The 10,930-nt window shown below is 39.0% G+C and overlaps 1 long non-coding RNA gene across 1 annotated transcript; it reads right to left on the reverse strand.

Annotated features, from left to right (window-relative positions):
* Positions 1-9,733: 9,733 nt before the first annotated feature.
* LOC145559706 (uncharacterized) lies at positions 9,734-10,639 on the reverse strand. The gene is made up of 2 exons (XR_014092887.1): positions 10,261-10,639; positions 9,734-9,923 (listed from the first exon to the last, which is right to left on the reverse strand). It is a non-coding gene; the product is annotated as an uncharacterized LOC145559706 (long non-coding RNA).
* Between the last annotated feature and the right edge of the window lie 291 nt (positions 10,640-10,930).

Below are 10,930 nucleotides of genomic sequence, written 5' to 3' on the forward strand. Positions count from 1 at the left end.
TTTGAGACCTCGGAGGCCATGATTGCCTCTAGCGGGGGTCAGCACGTGGCTCGTGCCCTGGTGGAGTTCTTTTGGGACACCACCAACACTTTCCACTTTCCTTGGGGTGAGATGATGGTCACCCCTATCGACTTTAGTCTTATTACGAGACTGGAGTTTAGTTCTGTTGCGTTGTCGTTCGACAATGAGATCAGCGTCTTTTCTCCTGAGGTTGAGGAGCTGTTGGGTTCGATTGTTGTTCAGGCTCGTGCTGAGGTAGAGTCGACTCAGTTCATCGCCAAGGGGATTCGCCGTTAGACTCTAGCGGCGGTCTTCGAGGATGATGCGACCACCCGAGAGCAGCGGGTGCGTTTATTTTTATGCTCATTTTGTTGTCAGTGACGTTTTCCCCTGACAAGGGTAGTAGATTGCTGCTTTACTACCTACCTGCGGTCCGTGATCTACACTTGATCGGGACTTATGACTGGGCCATCTTGGCCTATGCTGACTTCGTTCAAGCGTTACAAGGCTCGTGTCGACACCGGTCCTTCACGGGGAACGTCGCTCTGTCTGGATTCTGGAGGGTCGTAGAGGTATACTTTATCTCCCATAAATTTTAGCTCTAATGTTTTGGTTAGCACTTGCTGATGCTTTACTTGTCCATATATGATTCGTGGAGCGGTCGATTACTCGTCACCAGACTCGGGTAAGCTCGTGTCGACACCGGTCCTTCACGGGGAACGCCGTTCAGGAGGTAGTTTCCCTTCTTATTTTTGCATTACTGCTTCTATTTTGATTGTTACTGACTTAGTTTCTTATTGCAAGGTCAGCCCATTCCTTCTCGTACCCGGACGAGACCTGAGGTGCGAAGAGAGCTGACGAGGTCTAGCTCGAAACGTCGTCGTACTGGTTCTGGCGGTCGGGGTTGTCGTTCTGAGGCTGCCCGTACCGAGGCGGTGGAGGGGTCAGGCTCTTCATCTGAGGGTGCACATGTTGCGCCGGTAGGCCAGGGGGATGCTACCTCGGCTCTTAGAGGTGGTGGGATGTACGAGGTCGGCTCGTCATCGCAGCAGCCTCCACAACCTCAGCCTTAGGTTGATCTTGGGTGGACGGGTCCTGAGCTGAGTTTTCTGCCTCCCAAGGAGACTGGAGCTGGTGGAGAGGTTACTCCTCGTACTGCGCAGTTTTATGACATGATGGGTGTACGTCCTCCGGCGTTGTAGTTTATTCCTGTGCTTTTTATTATTTTGACTTTGTATAGAACTTTGCCTTTATTTACACTCATTTATTAGGCATATTTGTATATACATACTACTATGAGTTTATTTAATTAACCTTTATTTAATTATTTATTCATTTTTATGTGCATGTTTGTGTGTGCAAAGAATTGTGATAATAAATTTTGCGCAAAAATTGCGTCATTTTTATTATTGATGGAGGGTATCTGACTTTCTCCCCCAAAAAGAAAAAAATAAAAATAAAAATAAAAATGTTGGATTTACAAAAACTTAAAAGTCGCTCCTTTAAAACTTAAAAGGAAAAATAATAAAAACAAAAAATAATATAATTAATATGATTAATATATTAATTAAGAAGAAGGAAAAATATAATTAGAAAAAAGGGTATAAAAATAATAAAAAAATCGTAAAGTCATTGGTCAGACTCGAATCAGGCAAAAAACGCGGTTATTGGAAAACTCGTATAATAAGACACGTCAGCGCCATCTGGCGCCACGCATTTTGGGTTAGCACCAGACGCTAACTCTTAGCGTTTGGCGCCAGGCTCTTGCGTCAGGAGCCAATGTCTGGCGTCTGGCGTTGATGAGCGCTGACTTCGAATCCTTTCCGGATTGAAACTGTGCCGATTTTGTGTATAAATAGCCCCCTGCTCAACCGATTTTCTTCATAATTTCAGCAGATTAAATATAACCTTAGCTTTTGAAAAAATAATAATCATGTCTTTAGTCTCTAAAATTTTACCAACTTCACTCATGAATGGTGTCGGTCTCTAACTGCCAAGGAGAGAAAAGAGTTAGACTTTTTCATAAGGGGGTATTTATGGTGTCAAGGGGGTAGATCTTGATGTAGATTTTATTCATACCGCCTTAGAATATTGGGATGTGGATACTCATTGTGTTAGACTAGGGTGTGATGAAATTAGCCCTTTGGCGGAAGAATTCGGTGCTATATTAGGCTTCCCTACATTAGATCTTGCAGTAATCCCTAGAGTAAATGAATGTTATAATAAGGATTTTGAGCGCTTCTTTAATTTAAAAGACAAAGATCTAACAAATATAGTAGATGGTAGCGTAGTTAATTTGAAAGAATTTGCTCGCCATTATTTTGATAGACCTTATTCTGAGTCTTTTCATGTTTATAGAAGAAAGGGCTTTTCTTTTTTGCATGCTTAATCAATATCTTCTCACTAGTGGTAGAGCTAATGAGGGTCAAGCGATCATATCAATTGTTTTGGAGCAGATTGAATCTGGGAGAAATCCAATGCCATTAATTGTTAGAGAGACTATGCTTAGTCTTGATGAATTAAAGAAAAATCCAAAAGCACCTTTTCGGGCTCTCCAATTTTATTACAGGTAGAAAAATAATATTTTTAATTACAGAAATCAAAAACATATTTTTGTATAGTAATATTAATTTATTTGCATTGAATTTTTTTACAGATGTGGCTAATGGAAAGACTAGAATTAATTAGTCCTCTGGATAATGTTGAAAAATATACTCCAAATTGCTTTGTGAGAAGGAAGAAACGTTTCTCTAAGATGGGGCGCCATGAGTGGAAGAAGGTGTTCGGCTCTTGCAATTTTGTCATCAAATGGGTCATCCCTTGGTGGAAAATAGAAAAGATGATTGGTGTCAACAAGCTACCCTTCTGCCGTCTTCCAAGCTTGTCCAGAATGACCTTTTATTATCCCTGCAGGGTAAAAAGACAGTACGGCCTACTTCAAACAATTCCTTTCGGGGATCTTCGTCGTCCCTATGAATTTCCTGTGTCTCAAGAAGTAGACAAATTTGATGCTTATTGGAGCGCTAGACCTTTATGGGAAGTGATTACCCAAAAGGTTCCTCCTTCCTTGCCCAATGATGTGAAGAAGTGGCTTCTGAAGAAACCTTCAAGGCACATGAAGAAAAATCAGAGTAAAATTGATGTGAAGAGTCATCTAGGTGACAAAGTGATTCCCGTTAAGGAACGCTTGGGTGAAAAGGTTGAATTCAAGACACCTACAATGCCTAAAGCTCTATGAAGGATAAAGGAAAGAGAAAAGCTTACACTTCAGAGAAGAAGGCTTGGGTAGAGAAGAAACATGTAGTCCTAGCTAAGGGAGAAACTATTTACTCCAAAATTGAATGTAGGTCCTCTAAAGGATGCCTACTAGCTAAAGTTATGGATGAAGAAGAGGATACAGACAAAAATTAGAAGAGAGCAAAGAAAGAGAAAAAAATTAAAGCATTGCTTAACTTTCAATTATTAGACTTGGTTTTAAATTGAAAGTTAATTTATTTAAGCTTTATTTAAATTCCATCAATAATGTAATTGTTAGTTTATTTTATTAATGAAATTGCAGCTTTTTTTAATTAAATTATCTCCTTTAAATTTAATATATTAAAGCAATGAAAACTGTAAATTTAATTTTCTAGAAATTTTTTCGAGTACGGAAGTCGAAAATTTTCCGAAAAACACCAAAATATTCCCAGGGACTCTGCAGAAAAATGTCGCCGCGTTTTTACGACTGGCGCCAGCTGCGGGAGTCTAGCGTCAGGCGACAAACATTGTCGTCTAGCGCTAAGGTCCATCGGTTGGCGACGGGACTTTTTCCGTGACGCTGATGTTTCATTGATTTTCTGTCGAATTTATTTTTAAGTCTGGGATGCGAGTTTTGCAAAAAAAATAAAGTGGCCGCACCCATAAAGGGTTGCCTACGTATCTTTTCTTATGGAATCAGGCCAAACATAGCTCTCTTGAGTGTCCTATTCAAGTCATTATGGGTAGTACTTTTTAAGTTGGTCAAGATTTTTCATGTTCGAGAACTCATTGTCATCCATATCAGTTTATTTTACTGCACCTCCTGATATGATTGTTTTGACAATATAGGGTCCAGACCAATTAGGCCTAAATTTCCCCCTTAGATCTAAAACATTTTTCCTTAATGCTTTTAACACCAAGTCTTCTACTTTGATGTTTCTTGTCTTGACCATCTTATTAAAATGTCTAGCCATACGAGTTTGATAGCATTGAGTATGATGTAGAGCTTCTAGCCGTTTTTCGTCAAGTAGAATTAGCTCCTCATATCTCGCCCTAGTCCATTCAACTTCATCGAGTTTTCTTTCTAATGCAATGCGTAGAGATGGTATCTCTAGCTCTACAGGTTGTACGACATCCATTCAATAAACCGAGGAAAATGGTGTATTTAATTTCCTGTTGATGTGCGAATTGACGTGCAATAACCCCACAATGCAAAGTGGAGTTTGTCAAGCCAATTCTTGTAATTTTCTGTTATTTTCTCGATTATAGTCTTTAAATTTTTATTAGCCGCTTCGACTGCTCCATTAGCCTGAGGTCTATAAGGAGAAGAATGATGATGTTGAATGCCATATTTTTGTAACAATTCTTCACACTCAGCTTGAAAGTGAGTTCCATTGTCACTTATCATTTCATGTGGGACTCCATATCGACAAATAATATTTCTTTCGATAAAGAGTGCTACATGTTTTGCAGTGAGTTTAGCGTATGATTGTGCTTCGACCCACTTTGTGAAGTAATCAATTGCTACTAAGATATATTCGTGACCTCCTGTTCCAGGGGGAGCGATTTTACCAATAATGTAAATTCCCCATGTAGAGAATGGTCATGGCGAAGTGTAGGTGTAGAGTAGAGATGGAGGAACATGTTGTAAATTGGCGTAAATTCGGCACTTAGGGCATCTTTTTACGTATTGATGACAATCCCTATTCATGGTAGTCCAATAGTATCCTTCTCGCATTATCTTTTGGACTAGCATCTTGCCGTTTACGTGAGTTCCACAATTACCTTCGTGGACTATCCTCATTGCTCTTTTAGCATCCTTTTTCCTACACATAAGAGAGCTCGACACTTAGGTACCCTTTTGTGTAACTCGTTGTCTATGAGTACATATTGGGAAGCCAAGAGTCTTAATGCTCGTTTTGCTCTTTTGTCAGCATGGGGAGGGTATTCTCCTTTGGTGACATAATTTAGTATATTCGTATACCACGGTTCTTCTTCTTCTTCTTCTTCTTCTTCTTCTTCTTCTTCTTCTTCTTCTTCTTCTTCTTCATCTTGGATCACATCATCATCTTCTATAGCTTGAATATAGGCCGGTTTATGCCTTTTTTCTATAGTTAGAGGCATTTGCTGGATTTCCGTAGGAACCCTAACCATTGAGGCTAGTCTTGCTAAGGCATTAGCAAATTAATTTTCTTCTCTAGGTAGATACGTGTATTCCACCTTCTCTAACTGATTAGTGAGAGTTTTCAGATAAGTTTGGTAAGGAGCTAGATTTTCGCTCCTTACTTTCCATCTTTTAGAGATATGGTTGATGATCAATGAAGAGTCTCCGAATATCCGTAATTTTTTCACTCCCAATGCCAAAGTTGTTTCAAAGCCTACCACGCATGCTTCGTATTCAGCAGCGTTGTTGGTAACGTCGAAATCAAGCTTTATGGAGATTGGAACATGCTCTTCTTTAGGTGATACTAATAATACTCCAACGCCACATCCCTTTTGGTTTGAGGCTCCATTGAAGTATAAGGTCCAAGTATCGTCCTCCGTGACCATCAAGTCTTCGTCTGGAAATTCATTGTCGTGTATTGGCGTCGAATATTCTATTGGAAAGTCCGCTAGAAAATCCAAAACCATAGATCCTTTGATAGCTTTTTGGGCATGAATCTTACGTGAAATTGGGCTAAGTTGACTATCCATCTTGATATGCGCCCATTGAGTGTAGATTTCTCGAATAAATACTTGAGTGGATCCAATCGGGAAACTACAAAGACTGTATGCACGAGCATGTAATGTCTTAACTTGGTTGTGGCCCACACCAATGCGAGGCACAATTTCTCAAGTGGTGTATAGCGTACCTCATACTCGAGCATCTTTTTGCTTAGATAATAGATTGCATTTTCTTTGCCTTCTACTTCTTGTGCTAGCATGGCTCCCATTGTTTCTTTGGTGACTATTAAGTACAACCTAAGAGGTATTCCCGGAAGTGTTGGTGCCAATACAGGAGGATTTGCGAGATAGACTTTGATCTTTTCAAAGGCTTTTTGACACTCGTCATCCCATATTACTGCTACATTCTTTTTAAGGCTTTTTGACACTCGTCATCCCATATTACTGCTACATTCTTTTTAAGCTTTTTGAAAATTGGTTCACATATTATTGTCAATTTTGATATGAACCTGCTTATGTATTGCAACCGGCCAATAAATCCTCGAATTTGCTTCTCGGTTTTGGGTGGTGGCATTGACATGATTGCCTTGATCTTGGTTGGGTCTATCTCTATTTCTCTAGAGCTTATGACATAACCCAAAAGCTTGCCTGAGGTGACTCCAAAAGCACACTTGGATGGATTCAACCTCATGTTGTATTTTCTTAGCCTTTCGAAGAATTTTCTCAAGGCTATTTGATGGCCTGGGCGATCTTTTGACTTCACAATCATATCGTCCACATATACTTCAACTTCTTTGTGCATCATGTTATGGAGCAAGGCAGTCGCTGCTCGTTGGTAAGTAGTACCCGCATTTTTCAACCCGAATGGCATTACCGTGTAGCAGTAAGTACCCCATGGTGTTATGAAGGTTGTTTTCTCCATGTCTTCTTCTGCCATGAGAATTTGATTGTACCCTGCGTACCTATCCATGACTAGGGAAGTGCATGATTCGTTGTGTTATCTACCAGAATATCGATGTGTGGTAAAGGGAAGTCGTCCTTTGGACTTGCCTTATTTAGATCTCGATAGTCGACACACATTCCTACCCTTCCATCCTTTTTCGGAACTGGGACGACGTTGGCGACCCATTCGAGGTATTTGGATACCTTGATAAAACCAGTAGTTATTTGTTTTTGAACTTCTTCTTTTATTTTAAGAGCTACGTCGGGTTTCATTCGACGCAACTTTTGTTTTACAGGTTTCATTCCTGGAATTAGTGGTATGGTGTGTTGAGCTATTTCTCTATTAATGTCTAGCATATCTTCATATGACCAAGCGGATACATCGATGAATTCTTTAAGTAGATTGATTAAATCGGTTCTTTCTTGTTCATTAAGTGTTAATCCGATTTTAACTTCTCTTTTATTGGTTGAATCATTTGAGATATCAACCGTCTCAGTTTCCTCAATTATTGGTGTTTTCTTTTCAAGTGTTTCCATTGCTTTAGTAAGTTCTTTGTCATTTTCATTTTTAGTTAAGCAATGCTCGTCATCTTGGGTTAAAGAAAAACACGAGGAGTAAGAGGAAGAAGACATATTATTAAATTCGGAAATCATTACATCGAAGAGAGATATGTCCTTAGGGACTTGATCGCTAACTATCCTAGGGGAAGAGATAGGAGAAGGGGTTGCTACAGCTAAGGACTTAGATGACTCTACGGGAAAAGACTCTGACTTTTACTCTAACTCAGACGACTCTTCGAACATCGGTCCTTGCCCCGTCGTAATGGAGATTTTCCTTCCGCTTGGAGTATTCATCTCGACTGTCTTGCGCCGCCCTTGTAGTGATCCTTCCGCTGGAGTGATGAGCCTCAAGGGATCAAAGCTTTCTCTTTGTAGGACCGTTTGGATGAGCGAGGAGTTATCCTCTAGTACGTCGACTCATCTTTTTCTCGCCTGTAGACACCTAAAAATGTCTCCCCAAAACCAAACCCGTTAATGAACACCTTTCATCACCATTATTGGACGGGTTGAGTATTTAATCTTTGGAGTGCTTAAATCCATGTTCTATCCAATATATTTCATGAACCAATCCAATTTCTAGCTCATTTCCCTAAACCATAACCTATTTTCCACTTTTCGTGTCCACATCGCAAAACTGAGATAAACTGATTTTATGGATATACAATTTTGATCCAATTATTATTTTGTTGGATAGGCATTTAAATAAGCTTTCCAACCATATATCATAAGCCCAATTCCGAGCTATAACGAAAAAGATATGAGCAAAACACTAAACTCGGCCTAAAACCGACACCCTTCCACTAAAACGGCCATATCGTAAAATCTACATATTATTTTGACCTAATTCTAATTGGGTTGGAAAGTAGACTTGATAAGCTTTCCAATGATATATTATATGTCTTATTCCGAGTTATGGATCAAAAGTTATGATGATTTTAAAAACGGGTAAAAAATTGGAATCACAGTGCAAAAGCACCGTGTCACGGGAGTTTGCCCCGTCTGACGGTGCTTGGTGCCATGACATGGTACTGTACATCGTGTCACAGTGCTATTTTTAAAGCTATTTTGCGTCAAATTCCACCGTGGCACGGTACCTGTTGCCGTGACACGGTACCTGCTGCCGTGACACGGTATTTCCCACCGTGTCACGGTGCTTTTTCAATGTAATTTCCGCGTTTTCCCATATCGTGACACGGTGTATTGTACTGTGCCACGGTGTACACTGCCGTGTCACAGTACGTGTGCCGTGTCACGGAATTTTCTCGTGTCTTTTCCGCGTAAATCCTTCACGTCTTCACTTCCCGTAGGTCAAATATTTTCCGCGTCACAGGATTTTTCCCCGTCTGACGGTGCCTTCCCCCGTTTGACGATGCCTGGCACCGTGTCACGGTGTTCTCCGCCGTGTCGCGGTGTTATTTTTTAGGGTTTTTATCTTTTTAGGGTTCCGTGTGTTCCCTCTGCTCATTTTCCCTATAAATAGGACCCCCCTTTCTGCAGTTCGGGGCACCAATAATCATTCTCTCTCACCTTACACCAAACATCATTCTCTTCTCCCTCTTTAACCTAATTTCTAGCCTCCTTATTCTTCCATAATAATTCCTCTAAGCACTCCAAGGAGTCTATACTTAACCCGAGGTTCAGTCCTTAAACCAAGGCGTGAAAGGTACAAATAACTGAGGGTTTGGACCAAATCAACTCTACTTTTCATTTATTTAATTTAATTTTCATTTGCTTTATATTTTTTATTGAAGTTACTAACAGTTTATTCATGATGTAGCAATTTAAAGGAACGCGCGGAATGTGAGTAATTAATTAATTTAATTACTTATTTTATTTTTATATTGCTAGTATCATGATTAGGTTATTTTATATTTGATTTGACTAACAATTTATTGTTAAATTGCTTCCAATATTAATGTTTATTCTATTATATTTATTGATCACTATATTGCATGTTTAAAGGGAATATGTAATTGAAAATCACGTCTACACTAGGTGAAAAAAGTGCTTTGGCAGCGGTTCAAACCCGGTCTAAGGCACCGGTTTGAACCGCTGCCTATGTGGGGGGTGCCAAATACCCCCTTTTTAGTACCGGTTCAAAACCGGTGCCATATATCCAATTAGGCACCGGTTAACCGGTGCAAAAAATGAACCAAAATATTTATTTCATTGGTTTTGGCACCGGTTAACCGGTGCCAAAACTGCCCAAAATTATTATTATTTTTTTTTTGTTTTTTTTTGTTTTGTTTTTGTTCTTGTTCTTTGTTCACTTGAAAATTGGCAGAAAACTAATACAACACCAATTATAACATTAATTCATAATCAGTAATAACACACCAAATATAATTGAAATTCATAATCACCAAAATGTTACATAATACATAATATAATTGAAATTTATAATCAGTAGTTTTACACTTGCCCAAAAAAAAACCAAATGGATTCGACGAACGAGCTCAGTAGCTGAATTGCAGAAGCAAAGTATCGGCCATCAATTTTCGACGAAGATAACTCACGAACTGAAAATTGGAAAAAAAAAAACAAAAACGATTATATTCAGATAATTATACCCAAAAAACACAAAATTATAAAAAATAAAATTGAAAAAAAATACGAAATCCCCGAAAAAAAAACCAACCCAAAAACTCAAAAAAAAAATACACATACATGTAATTAAAAAAATACCCAAAAAACACATGCATGTAATTAAAATTGATTAATCAACCCAAAATTAAACCAAGAAAAACGAGAACAAATCGAATTAAAATACAAAACCCATTAAATTCGGATAATATCTAATGAAATTCATAAATTTACATAACAATTACAAAAAAGTAACTAGATCTACAATCTAACCTAAATTAAAACTAGATCTACAAAACAAAAACCATGAGAGTGGGTGGTTCAAGACAGTGGTTGTCGACTTTGTAATTGTTGCGTCGTTGTTGTTGCGAGTTGATGTTGTTACGGGTTGATGTTGTTGCGGGTTGATGTTGTTGCGGGTTGATATTGTGGCGGTCGTCGTCGTTGTTGTTGCGGGTTGATGTTGTGGCGGATATAGATAAGAGAAAGATAAGAGGAAAGGAAAGGGAATAGGAAAGGGAAGAGGAGAGGCGAAAGAGAATGAAAGAGAGGAGGGGCAGAGCCGCTGAGGGAAAAGAGGAATGAGAAGAGAAGAGGAGAGGAGAGAGAAAGAGAAGGAAAAGGAAAAGGGGAGAGGGAAAAGAGGCGGAGAGGAGCATTTGATGTTTAGGGTTTTCTTTTTGAAATAAGTGATTTTTTATAAAAAAAAAAAAAAAAAAAAGGACTTTCGACGGAAATTCCGTCGTAAATTTCTGACGGATACAAATTCCGTCGGAAAATTAAATTTCCAACGAAATAATCCGTCGGAAAGTACATATTTTCCGACGGAATAATTTTCCGTCTGAAATTTCCGACGGATTTCAGACGGAATTTTTTTATTTCGTCGGAAATATATGACGAAATATAAATCCGTCGAAATTTTTGGTTTTTCCGTCGGAATTCG

Source organism: Chenopodium album, chromosome 9 (assembly GCF_948465745.1).
Source record: "Chenopodium album chromosome 9, dcCheAlbu1.1, whole genome shotgun sequence".
NCBI classification, from domain to species: domain Eukaryota; kingdom Viridiplantae; phylum Streptophyta; class Magnoliopsida; order Caryophyllales; family Amaranthaceae; genus Chenopodium; species Chenopodium album.